Below are 13,139 nucleotides of genomic sequence, written 5' to 3'. Positions count from 1 at the left end.
GTATTCCTGTCTAGAGCAAGTACCTTAAATTTAAAACAAGCCAATTACAAAGATCTGAGGGAAGAGTTGAATAAGGATGAACAAGTGCATTCTAAGCACTACCTGCATTCCAATCACGCAAGCATGTGTTTTCACTGCACTTACCTCTCTTTGATGTGGTTAATTTTTACAAACCTTGAGGTTTCACCACTTAGGCCACTGAACCATGAAGAGAGATGGATGTATCAAAGCTGCAGATGGTTTGTAGGAGCTGTCAATCACAGACCACTACAAGAAAGCTATGAATGGCTTGCAGCTCATGGAACTGTGGGAACCAGATGCAGATCACAGCTGTGCACCTTCCAGGAATGGATATGTGGTGCTGCAAAATAAGCACTGCAGCTGCAATATTTTCACTGCCCCTGTCTGGACTGCTCTCTAGCTCTCAGACAGGGGCCTCTTTTCTGAGGGGATGGGGGTGTCTGTGTGTGTGGGGGGAGTCTCTTTAGGCAGGGTCCCTGCAGAGGATCCCCCTAATACAGGGGTCCCAAGGGGGGGAGCATGTGAGGTGGTTCTGGTAGAGGAGGCACCATCGGGAAGTACATTGTTGGGGGGGGGGGGGGGGGGGGGGGGGCTGGTGTCCCTCGGGTGGGCTCGGATTGTCTCTACCAGCGTGGCCCGGGCATCATGTGCCAAGGGGGAAACCATTGCCTCCTTGGCCCACCACGAGATCAAACACACCAGGGCCATGCTGATAGAGACCACAAGTGATCTGCGCCCACGTGATTCCCGGCCGGACCGGACAATCGCAGAAGGCCGGAGCATAGGACCTATTAAATGGATTCAAATGCGTCATTAAGTCCCACCACCAGCAGGGGGTCAGAGCATCACGATCGGGTCAGCTCCCAGCATCAATCCCGATTCAGGCCCCAAAGCCTGATTCTTCGCCCATCGGGGGAACAAGATCTGGGTGTCATGGGACAAAGAATCCCGCCCCCTAACATTTATTTTTAGTTTCAAGAAACTTGGATGAACAGAGTCTCAGGACTGACAATTACCTTTTAACACAAGAATAAAGCATGGCGACTTCCCCAGCGGCAGGGTGGGTGAGCCATACAAAACACCACAGACCTCGGCGGAACCAGAAACTCACCCCAGCGACCAATGGCAAGCCATCGAAAAATATGCTGCGGGATGGCATGGAAAATCTCAACCTTTGTTCCTAATACCCTCAAATACAAATACAGATTACTTAAAACTACATCAGTTTCCTGACGATTGAAGAAATATCAATGTGACAAATTGAAAAGGGTTAAAAAAAAACATTGAGAAGAAGGTCACTAAAGTATAGTGGGTGCGGTCATGGAGAGATTTCAACAGGACTAGAGGAGTGAAATTGACTCACTGGACCACAGGGAACCACTACAGTGAGGAGAAGGTACGTTTAAGGAGCACTGAGAATTAGGTGTAGACGGAAAAAGATAAAGCAAAGCTGGGGAATGTTGCACAGGGCGAATAATGTGGTCCCTTTAAAAAGGGAAGAAGACCAAGTTCAGAGTCAAACAGTGCACCAAAGTTTGTGTGTCCTAACCCAGCTCCTCAAAAACTATCATATTGAGCGTGTAAGTTAGATTACAACCACCTTCTGTTAACATCAATGTTATTTAACTGCAAAAACACCATTTCCAGGCTCATGAATCACTGCAGGCAGATAGAATTCCCCCTTCATTCTGTGTTTTACAAATATAAAACAGTAGCATACAGAATGTAATTTCAACCCAGAACAAATGGGTGGTTTGGGATTGGTGGAATGTTCAAACATAAAAAAACATCACAAAATAGAATGCACTTCAAAATGACCCACTTCCTGGTTGAATGTTAGTAGGACGAGGGACAGGAGACCAGTCTGCTCCTTTCCAGGCAGGCAGCTCATATTTTAATGAGACTGCATATCTCATTTGGTTTAACCCCAGCCAGCAGCTAAATGGAGGTAGGATCAGCTGGATTGAGTAGGATCCAGCATAGCTTGCTGTCCAGAAGAAGTGGAAGTGATTTTCCTGCCTTCCAAACTTACCTGTAAACCAAACCTCTCCCGCAACGATAATCTGTCAAAATTATCCCCCAGCGAGTGATCTTCTCCTATGATGTCTCCCTGAGCCATGATTTAGGACTGGTCAGCCTGTCCGATCTCTCCCCCTCCCCCCACACCACCCCACACTTTCCTTTTCAGTTCTCCCCTTCCACTGTGCACCTGTCTGCCGCCTCCAAAATGCAACCCCTGACCCGTTCAATTTTATCCCTTGTCCTTCCATCCTGGTCCTGGCATTTTTTTTATCACTCCCTAAGGTTTGAATCTTAAACCATGCTGAGGAGGTGTGGTGGAGGATGGCCATCTTTTGGGTAGGCCCTCATCACCAGGCTACCTCCAAGTAAGAGAGTGAAAAGCAGGGAAGGGGTGAGGGGCGGGGTTGGGTGGTGGTTGGAGGCCAGGAAGGGGTGGTTATGAGGAGAAATTTTACTCAAATGAAACAGGTTTTCACCATGTGCTTTTGAGTCTGTCATGCTGATTTTCTGAGGCAGAGTGACAGGGGATCATGGTTGGAGACAAAAAAAGGGCAAAACAAAGACAGTGGGTATCGGTCGACGACTGACGGGGATCATGCAGTGTTGAGTGAGTCACTCACATTTTCATTGCGAACCAATGTAAATATTAGCTAGCTTAGTGTAGTGCACAGACCACCAAGCAATTTGAAATATAGAGTTAGAAAAGCAAAGCAATTGCCCTTTTCAAACGCCCAGTTGAGTTAGACAGCATCACAAAGCAATATCTTCTCCAAATAATTGCCACCTAATTGCAAAGTTTGAGCCACAGAAGGGTTGGACTGCAATTTTCTCTGCTGAGTGCAAGGAAATAAGTAGGATGCCATTGCAATGCCCGTTCCTTTGAAATGCGAGAAAAGGGAGCAGAAATGGTTCAGTAGATTGGACACTTACATTTCACCTTATGGGAGCAGAACTTTCAGTCAGATCGATGAGATATTTGCTTTCTGTAAAGGTTGGACGTGCAATGAATTTAGGCCGTCCCAATCCAGTTGCCAATGCGTCAAGCCTGACCGAGACCTGTCTGAGATGCTGCTGCTCCATGCCCCTATGTCAAAGGAAATAGAATTTGCAAAATGAAGTAAATACCTAAATCCTTTTATAACCATCAAACATCGGCGCTGCTTAATATTACATATTTGGCCTGGATGTAGATTTTCTTCTTCCGTTCAATGACAGATTTGGTTTTAATTGGAGTTATGCTACAATGCCCTTTTACCCACTTATTCTAATGAGAACATAACCCAGTGGTGCAATAATAAACCTTTTCCATTGGACTTCTGTGTCTTCACCATGTACTCTGCTATCCGTCTCTCCAAAGGCAAACAGAGCACAGTTGAATGTGAAGAGGTCAGATATGAATCATTACGGGCAGCATGGTCGGCCGCCGAGCAGCATGGTCAGCACAGGCTTGAATGGCCGAGGGGCTAGTTCCCATGCTGTACATTTCTTTGTTCTTTGTATTAAGCTGTGTTATTCCACAGCCCGTAAAGATGCACAGCACAGGACACTGCACTTTGCCACTTCAGTGGGTCATCTGCTTGTCACGAACAGGAAGTTTGCCCTGCAGTCTGTCCTTCATCCCAAGGCAGAGATCTGAATTCTCCGGTCATTGCGGTTCACTTTTCCTGCCAGCAGCGCCGGTTGGATTCCCGGCGGTGTGGCTGGTTACAGTGGGAAATCCGATCGACAAGCGGTGGGAAGGTCGGATCCCGCCGCCAGCGAATGTCGACTGTATTGTCTCCTTGTCAGCCTGGCTCCAATGTGAGCATTTAATCAGCTATCACCACCCCCACCATACCCCTTACCACCCCCTGCCCCACCATGCCCCATTCCCCCCACCCCCCGCCCCCCATCGGTAACCCATCCTCCCAGCCCTGCCCAACAATGGAATCCACCACACTAATTTGGCACTGAACTCTGTTCAACTCAAATGAAGAGATTTATCGCAGTAGTGAGGAGTGCAATAAGTGCCTGAAACATTAACCTATCTTAGTTTGTTTCTAGCAAGCTGATTTATATATGGGTGTCTGCACACCACCCAGCTCTGCTGTCCCTTCAAGAACGTTGAAGCATTTTGTTAAAATAAATTCGTCTCAGGGCAACACGGTGGTGCAGTGGTTAGCACTGCTGCCTCACGGTGCCGAGGTCCCAGGTTTGATCCCGGGTCTGGGTCATGTTCGTGTGCAGTTGCACATTCTCCCTGTGTTTGCGTGGGTTTTGCACCCACAACCCAAAAATGTGCAGTCTCGATGGATAGGCCACGCTAAATTGCCCCGTTATTGGAAAAAAAATGAATTGGGTACTCTAAATTTTTTTTTTAATGAATTAGTCTCAAAGGTATAATATAATATAATATAATACCCATACCTCAGACACCATGAGCTCCCTTTAAATGATTTTGATAGATTTTCACCATTGTTGCTGAAGCAGTTAGCAGATCTGTGGCCAACAGTATGGATTGGATTTCTGTGGAGTAGATGGAAGGTGGAGTGGGGAAACGTCCAGATTTGGTCAACCCAGATCCTATAAACGGGCATATTTTCTTTCTGGGTGGCGGGGATGGGATGACGTGTGAAATGCTACCACCAGAAGCAGGACCCTGGTGACAACAGAGGTGGCTGGATGGTGTGACCAGCAGACTAAAACACTTGCCTCCAAACAGTGTGAGGAGGAGCGAGAGCCAGTGGCCCCAGGAAGACTGACAACAGCATGAGCAGGAGCGTGGTCAGAGACGGGGAGACTTATAACAGTGCGAAGAGGGTGGCCCCCGTAAGACACAGTCTGTGGAGTGCTCATGTTCTGATGTGTGATGTCACCAGTGCTGTAATATGCCTTTAAGGGATAGGAGCAAGCCCTTCATTAGAAAGGAAGTGTGTCATGTGATCTTTTAGTTTGGGCTTGCTTTCAGCAGAGCATACACAAATAGTCCTGATGCCTTCAAGCTTTATATCCATGTGTCTCTGTTCACATGTGCCTAGTCTCAATGAAGAAACCAACATGTTTACCCATTCCCTTCTGAGTGATTGGTGCCTTTATACAGCAATGGGGAAACGGATAAGTAATTAGTGGGTGAATATTTTCTCCAATGTGGCGGAGAATCGGGTGTCGGGATCGGTCCTGGGGCTAATGACCCATTTGCATCTACTGAGTGAGCCCAGCACCAGATTCCCTGAGCCCTCGCTATTCTCCGCTCTTCCAGACTGGGAATCACGTGGGTGGGAATTACAACAAGTATCAGCAAATGTGAACCTGACGTGGAGGTCCTCGCAGTGGGCTATGGGGGCAATTCCTTAAGAGAGATACCCTCAAAGTCCATCCAAGGACTACCCTCTCCCCCACAGTGCATTACCCACCCACTCCTCCTCAACCAGAAGACCCCCCCCCAAGCTCGCACCTGAAACCCCCAAAATGAGAGAACCCCCAAGAGACCACCTTAATAGGGAGACCTCCTCAGGGACTCGCTGAATAGGGTGAACTCCCCGGAACCCCTTAACTGAAGGAACCCCCACAGAGACCCCCTGCCTAAAGGGACCAACCACAGAGACTCCATAACTAAAGGAACACACAACAGAAACCCTTTAACTAAAGGTACCCCCCATAGAGACCCCCTAACTAAAGGTATGCCCCACAGGGACCCCCTGATTAAAGGGATACCCCACAGGGACCCCCTGAATAAAGGGACCCCTGAATAAAAGGTACCTCCCACAAACCCCCCCCCCCCCCCCCCACAAACACAGACCTCCCTCCCTCTAAAGAGACCCCTGTCTGGAAGCTGGAGAGCAGTCCAGATAGGGGGAGTGAAAAAAATTACATCTGTAGCACTTACCTGAAAGCTCCACTTGTCCATTCCTGGAAGGAGAACAGCTGTGATCTGTCTTTCACCCTTTCAGATCCATTAGCTGCAAGTCATTCTCTCATTTCTAGTAGTAGGCTGTGATTGACAGCTTCCACAGAACATCTGCAGCCTTGATTCATTCATCCACCTTCATTGATGAGTGACTCTAAGTGTTGAACCCTAATCAATGTTCACAATTATCAACCACATCAAAGAGAGGTAACTGCATTCCAATCATTAAATGCATTCCAATCACTCAAGCATGTGATTGCAATGCACTTACCACTCTTTGATGTGGTTGATGCTTGCAAACATTGAGCTTTCATCACGTACTCATATTCCTCACCATGCATAAAGTTGCATGGCAAGGGATATGGAATTGGTTCCTGATTTGCACTCCCAAGGGAATGGAAATCGGTTGCAATTCTCCTTCGGTAGGAGAACATCTCCCAACGGATAATCTCGCCATAGTCTCCCAATTGGAGAATCTTGTCCGTGAAGTTAAGGCATAGCAGGCAGCTTTGGAATACCCATCCAGTAATGTGGAAAGTTGCGGTTGTTTCTTGTGGCCTAGATGACCACATCTGCAGGAAGTATCACCAGCTGCAGATACCTGAGCTCTAGATTTCAGAACATGATAGACAGCTAGAGTCACTGTGGCGCAACCGCCAGGCTGCAAACAGCATAGATAGCACATTTAGGGAGTTGATCAGACTGAAGGTTATGAGAGTACAGACAAAGAAGGGAAGGGTAACGGCCAGGCAGTCTAGGAGGACTAGGCAGTAGTTCATCCCGCTTACTAACTTTGGATACTGGGGAAGGTCATGGTTCACCAGAGGAGTGCATCAAGAGCCAAGTCTGTGGCATTATGGTAACTTAGCTGCACATAAGAGGAGGGAAATAAAGAGTGGAAAAGTAATCGTCATTGGGGAATCAATAGTTTGTGGAATAGACAGGTGTTGCTGTTCCTGTAGACTTGGCTCCAAGTTATTATATTGCCTCCCTGATGCCAGTGTCAAGGATCTATCATGTTATTTTTAACAAGATGTTTAAATATAGATAGTTTGATAATATATATTGTTATAATTCCTGGAGATTAGAATAATAAGGGGGATTCTTATAAAACCTTTAAAATTGTAACAGGACCAGAAAGGGTAGAATGTTTTCGATGGTGGGGGAGTCAAAACCTGTGGTCACAGTCTGAGGATACGCGGTCAGCCATTTAGGACTGAGATGCGGAGAAATATCTTCACCCAGAGAGAGGTAAACCAGTGGAATTCTCGAAAGCAGTCGAAGCAAAAATATTGTTTTCACGAACAAGTGAGATGTAGCAATGGGGCTAAAAGGATATGGGGGAAGGTGGGAACAGATTACTGAGCTGGATGATCAGCCATGATCATAATGAATGGCGGAGCAGGTTTGAAGGGCTGAATGGCCTCCTCCTGCTCCTATTTTCTATGTTTCTATCTTTCCATCTCACTGAGCAGCTCAGGACATTCTTTAGGGAGAGGGTAAACAACCAGAGGTCATGGTCCACATCAGTACCAACAACGTAGGTGGAAAGGGTGATGAGGTTCTCAAGGCATATTTTAGAAAGCTAGGTTATAGATCAAAAAAGCAGGACTTCAAAAGCAGTAATCTTTAGGATTGCCACCCGAGCCAAATGCTAATGAGTACAGAAATGGGAAGATAGAGAAAATAAATGTGTGGTTGGAGAAATGGTGCAGAACTGAGGTCTTTAGATTCCTGAGGTACAGAGACTGGTTGTAGGGCAATTGGGACATGTAGAAAGTGGATGGGTTATACCTTAGCAGGACCAAGATCAATATACTTGCAGGATGTTTTGCTAGTGCTGTTGGAGACGGTTTAAACTAGCTTGATAGGGGGGTTGGGAACCAGAAAGGTAATTCAGATAGGAGAGAAACAAAGCTGGTAATGGTAAGAAGAAAAGTAGCAAACAAAATTGGAAGGCAGTAGACGGTATGACCAGAATTCAACAGGGTCAAAGTACAGAAAAATGTTAAAAAGACAAAATTAAAGGCTCTCCATCTGAATGCACACAGCATTTACAATAGAGCAGATGAATTGACGGCACAAATGGAAGTAAACGGATATGATACAATTGCCATTATGGAGCCTTGGCTGCAGGGTGGCCAAGGTTGGGAACTGAATATTCCAGGATATTTAGGAAGGATAGCCAAAAAGGAAAAGGAGGGGGGTAGCGTAGTTAATAAAGGATGAGATACATTAAAGAGAGAGCGAGGGTTTTAGATTGGAAGATCAAGATGTAGAATCAGTTTAGATGGAACTAATAAACAGCAAAGGGTTGCTTTTGATGGGAATTGTTTCGAGACCACCGAACAATCATTGTAATGTAGGGCATGGGATAGATCAGGAAATTGGATGGGCAAGTAACAAGGATAATACACTAATTATGTGGGATTTCAATCTACATATGGACTGGGTAAACCTAATTAGCACTAATGCTGCGGTGGATGAATTCCTAGATGTATATAAGGTGAGATTCTGGAACAGTTTATTGAGGAAACAAACAGGGAATGGATTATTTTTTATCTAGTTTTGTGCAATGAGGAAAGGCCAATAATCTCATTGTAAAAAAGCCTTTGTGGACGAGTGACCATAATATGTGGAATTTTACATTAAGTTTGAAAGTGACTTATTCAATCTGAAAGTACAGTCTAAAACTAAACAAAGGAAACTACAAAGATTTTTTTGGGCACCTCCTTGACAGAGAATTTCCCCTAATATCTTTGTTAAAAGATTTCCATGTCACCTACCTCAGCAAGTGCAAGAGTTTCAGCATCCAGGGTACTTTTTAACTATTCTCCTTAACGAGCTTCCCAAGCCGAGGGGCAACATTTCTCACTTTCTCCCAAAATGAAGACAAAGAAAATGAACAAAGAAAAGAACAACACAGGAACAGGCCTTTTGAACTTCCACGCCAGCTGCAACTATGTTGCCCCTCTAACCTAAAATCTTCTACACTTCCGGGGTCCATATCCCTCTATTCCCATCCTATTCATGTATTTGTCAAGATGCTCCTGAAACGTTATTATCAACCCTGCTTCCACCACCTCCTCCAGCAGCGATTTAAAGGAAAATACCCACAACCTTTTTCACACACAGGATGGTATGTTGCCTCCCTGGTGCCAGGGTCCAGGATGTCTCCGAATGGGTAGAGGGCATCCTGATGGGGGAGGGCAAACAGGCAGAGGTCGTTGTACATATTGGTACTAATGACATAGGCAGGAAGGGGCATGAGGTCCTGCAGCAGGAGTTCAGGGAGCTAGGCAGAAAGTTAAAAGACAGGACCTCTAGGGTTGTAATCTCGGGATTACTCCCTGTGCTACGTGCCAGTGAGGCTAGAAATAGGAATATAGAGCAGTTAAACACGTGGCTAAACAGCTGGTGTAGGAGGGAGGGTTTCCGTTACCTGGACCACTGGGAGCTCTTCCGGGGCAGGTGTGACCTACATGAGAAGGACGGGTTGCATCTAAACAGGAGAGGCATAAATATCCTGGCCGCGAGGTTTGCTAGTGTCACACGGGAGGTTTTAAACTAGTATGGCAGGGGGTGGGCACGGGAGCAATAGGTCAGAAGGTGAGAGCATTGAGGGAGAACTAGGGAATAGGGACAGTGTGGCTCTGAGGCAGAGAAGACAGGGAGAAGTTGCTGAACACAGCGGGTCTGGTGGCCTGAAGTGCATATGTTTTAATGCAAGAAGTATTACGGGTAAGGTAGATGAACTTAGAGCTTGGATTAGTGCTTGGAACTATGATGTTGTTGCCATTACAGAGACCTGGTTGAGGGAAGGGCAGGATTGGCAGCTAAACGTTCCAGGATTTAAATGTTTCAGGCGGGATAGAGGGGGATGTAAAAGGGGTGGCAGAGTTGTGCTACTGGTTAGGGAGAATATCACAGCTGTACTACGGGAGGACACCTCAGAGGGCAGTGAGGCTATATGGATAGAGATCAGGAATAAGAAGGGTGCAGTCACAATGTTGGGGGTTTACTACAGGCCTCCCAACAGCCAGCGTGAGATAGAGGAGCAGATAGGTAGACAGATTTTGGAAAAGAGTAAAAACAACAGGATTATGGTGATGGGAGACTTTAACTTCCCCAATATTGACTGGGACTCACTTAGTGCCAGGAGCTTAGACGGGGCAGAGTTTGTAAGGAGCATCCAGGAGGGCTTATTAAAACAATATGTAGACAGTCCAACTAGGGGAGGGGCGATACTGGACCTGGTATTGGGGAATGAGCCCGGCCAGGTGGTAGAAGTTTCAGTAGGGGAGCATTTCGGGAACAGTGATCACAATTCAGTAAGTTTTAAAGTGCTGGTGGACAAGGATAAGAATGGTCCTAGGATGAATGTGCTAAATTGGGGGAAGGCTAATTATAACAATATTAGGCGGGAACTGAAGAACCTAGATTGGGGACGGATGTTTGAGGGCAAATCAACATCTGACATGTGGGAGGCTTTCAAGTGTCAGTTGAAAGGAATTCAGGACCGGCATGTTCCTGTGAGGAAGAATTTTCGGGAACCTTGGATAACGAGAGATATTTTAGGCCTCGTCAAAAAGAAAAAGGAGGCATTTGTCAGGGCGAAAAGGCTGGGAACAGACAAAGCCTGTGTGGAATATAAGGAAAGTAGGAAAGAACTTAAGCAAGGAGTCAGGAGGGCTAGAAGGGGTCACGAAAAGTCATTGGCAAATAGGGTTAAGGAAAATCCCAAGGCTTTTTACACGTACATAAAAAGCAAGAGGGTAGCCAGGGAAAGGGTTGGCCCACTGAAGGATAGGCAAGGGAATCTATGTGTGGAGCCAGAGGAAATGGGCGAGCACTAAATGAATACTTTGCATCAGTATTCACCAAAGAGAAGGAATTGGTAGATGTTGAGTCTGGAGAAGGGTGTGTAGATAGCCTGGGTCACATTGAGATCCAAAAAGACGAGGTGTTGGGCGTCTTAAAAAATATTAAGGTAGATAAGTCCCCAGGGCCTGATGGGATCTACCCCAGAATACTGAAGGAGGCTGGAGAGGAAATTGCTGAGGCCTTGACAGAAATCTTTGGATCCTCACTGTCTTCAGGTGATGTCCCGGAGGACTGGAGAATAGCCAATGTTGTTCCTCTGTTTAAGAAGGGTAGCAAGGATAATCCAGGGAACTACAGGCCGGTGAGCCTTACTTCAGTAGTAGGGAAATTACTGGAGAGAATTCTTCGAGACAGGATCTCCTCCCATTTGGAAGCAAATGGACGTATTAGTGAGAGGCAGCACGGTTTTGTGAAGGGGAGGTCGTGTCTCACTAACTTGATAGAATTTTTCGAGGAGGTCACAAAGATGATTGATGCAGGTAGGGCAGTGGATGTTGTCTATATGGACTTCAGTAAGGCCTTTGACAAAGTCCCTCATGGTAGACGAGTACAAAAGGTGAAGTCACACGGGATCAGGGGTGAGCTGGCAAGGTGGATACAGAACTGGCTAGGTCACAGAAGGCAGAGAGTATCAATGGAAGGATGCTTTTCTAATTGGAGGGCTGTGACCAGTGGTGTTCCGCAGGGATCAGTGCTGGGACCTTTGCTGTTTGCAGTATATATAAATGATTTGGAGGAAAATGTAACTGGTCTGATTAGTAAGTTTGCAGACGACACAAAGGTTGGTGGAATTGCGGATAGCGATGAGGACTGTCAGAGGATACAGCAGGATTTAGATTGTTTGGAGACTTGGGCGGAGAGATGGCAGATGGAGTTTAATCCGGACAAATGTGAGGTAATGCATTTTGGAAGGTCTGATGCAGGTAGGGAATTTACAGTGAATGGTAGAACCCTCAAGAGTATTGAAAGTCAGAAAGATCTAGGAGCACAGGTCCACAGGTCACTGAAAGGGGCAACACAGGTGGAGAAGGTAGTCAAGACAGCATACGGCATGCTTGCCTTCATTGGCCGGGGCATTGAATATAAGAATTGGCAAGTCATGTTGCAGCTGTATAGACCCTTAGTTAGGCCACACTTGGAGTATAGTGTTCAATTCTGGTTGCCACACTACCAGAAGGATGTGGAGGCTTTAGAGAGGGTGCAGAAGAGATTTACCAGAATGTTGCCTGGTATGGAGGGCATTAGCTATGAGGAGCGGTTGAATAAACTCGGTTTGTTCTCACTGGAACGACGGAGGTTGAGGGGCGACCTGATAGAGGTCTACAAAATTATGAGGGGCATAGACAGAGTGGATAGTCAGAGGCTTTTCCCCAGGGTAGAGGGGTCAATTACTAGGGGGCATAGGTTTAAGGTGAGAGGGGCAAGGTTTAGAGTAGATGTACGAGGCAAGTTTTTTACACAGAGGGTAGTGGGTGCCTGGAACCCGTTACCGGAGGAGGTGGTGGAAGCAGGGACGATAGTGACATTTAAGGGGCATTTTGACAAATACATGAATAGGATGGGAATAGAGGGATACGGACCCAGGAAGTGTAGAAGATTGTAGTTTAGTCTGGCAGCATGGTCGGCACGGGCTTGGAGGGCCGAAATGCCTGTTCCTGTGCTGTACTTTTCTTTGTTCTTTGTTCCTCCAAACTTTGTCCCTCGCACCTTAAACCTATGTCCCCCAGTAATTGACTCATCCACCCTGGGAAACAATTTCTGGCTATCCACTTTGTCCATGCCCCTCATAATTTGTAGATTTCTATCAAGTCGGCCCTCAACCTCCAGTGAGAAAAAAAATGAGTTTACTGACCTCTTCTCAGAGCTAATGCCCTCCATACTAGGCAACAACCTGGTAAACCTCTTCTGTACCCTCTCCAACGCCACCACATCTTTCTGGTAGTGTGGTGACCAGAATTGAACACGATATTCCACATAGCTATTACAATATTATAAAACTGTCTGCGCTTGAAAACTCATTGAGACTCATGACTAAAAACAATGAATTTTATATTTGTATGGTCACCCAAAGATGGAAACCTCAGCAAACACTTCTCCAACTTCAATTTTTTACATGTTTTGTTTGCCCGTAAAATGGTCTTGACTTTTCATTATAAGAATCCAAACTCATGATATCAAACCTTGCAATCTCTTCCTGGTCTGTGTGCCCAGCCAATTCAATTGACAATTCAGACTTGGCAGATGCTTCATCTCAGTTTTTGAAGCAACTGCATCTTTTTATGAGGACCCGGAATGATTGACTGCAATAGGGTTAACTCTTTCTCAG

This window comes from Scyliorhinus torazame, chromosome 22, assembly GCF_047496885.1.
Source record: "Scyliorhinus torazame isolate Kashiwa2021f chromosome 22, sScyTor2.1, whole genome shotgun sequence".
Classification (NCBI taxonomy): Eukaryota; Metazoa; Chordata; class Chondrichthyes; order Carcharhiniformes; family Scyliorhinidae; genus Scyliorhinus; species Scyliorhinus torazame.
This window is presented reverse-complemented; position numbering follows the sequence as displayed.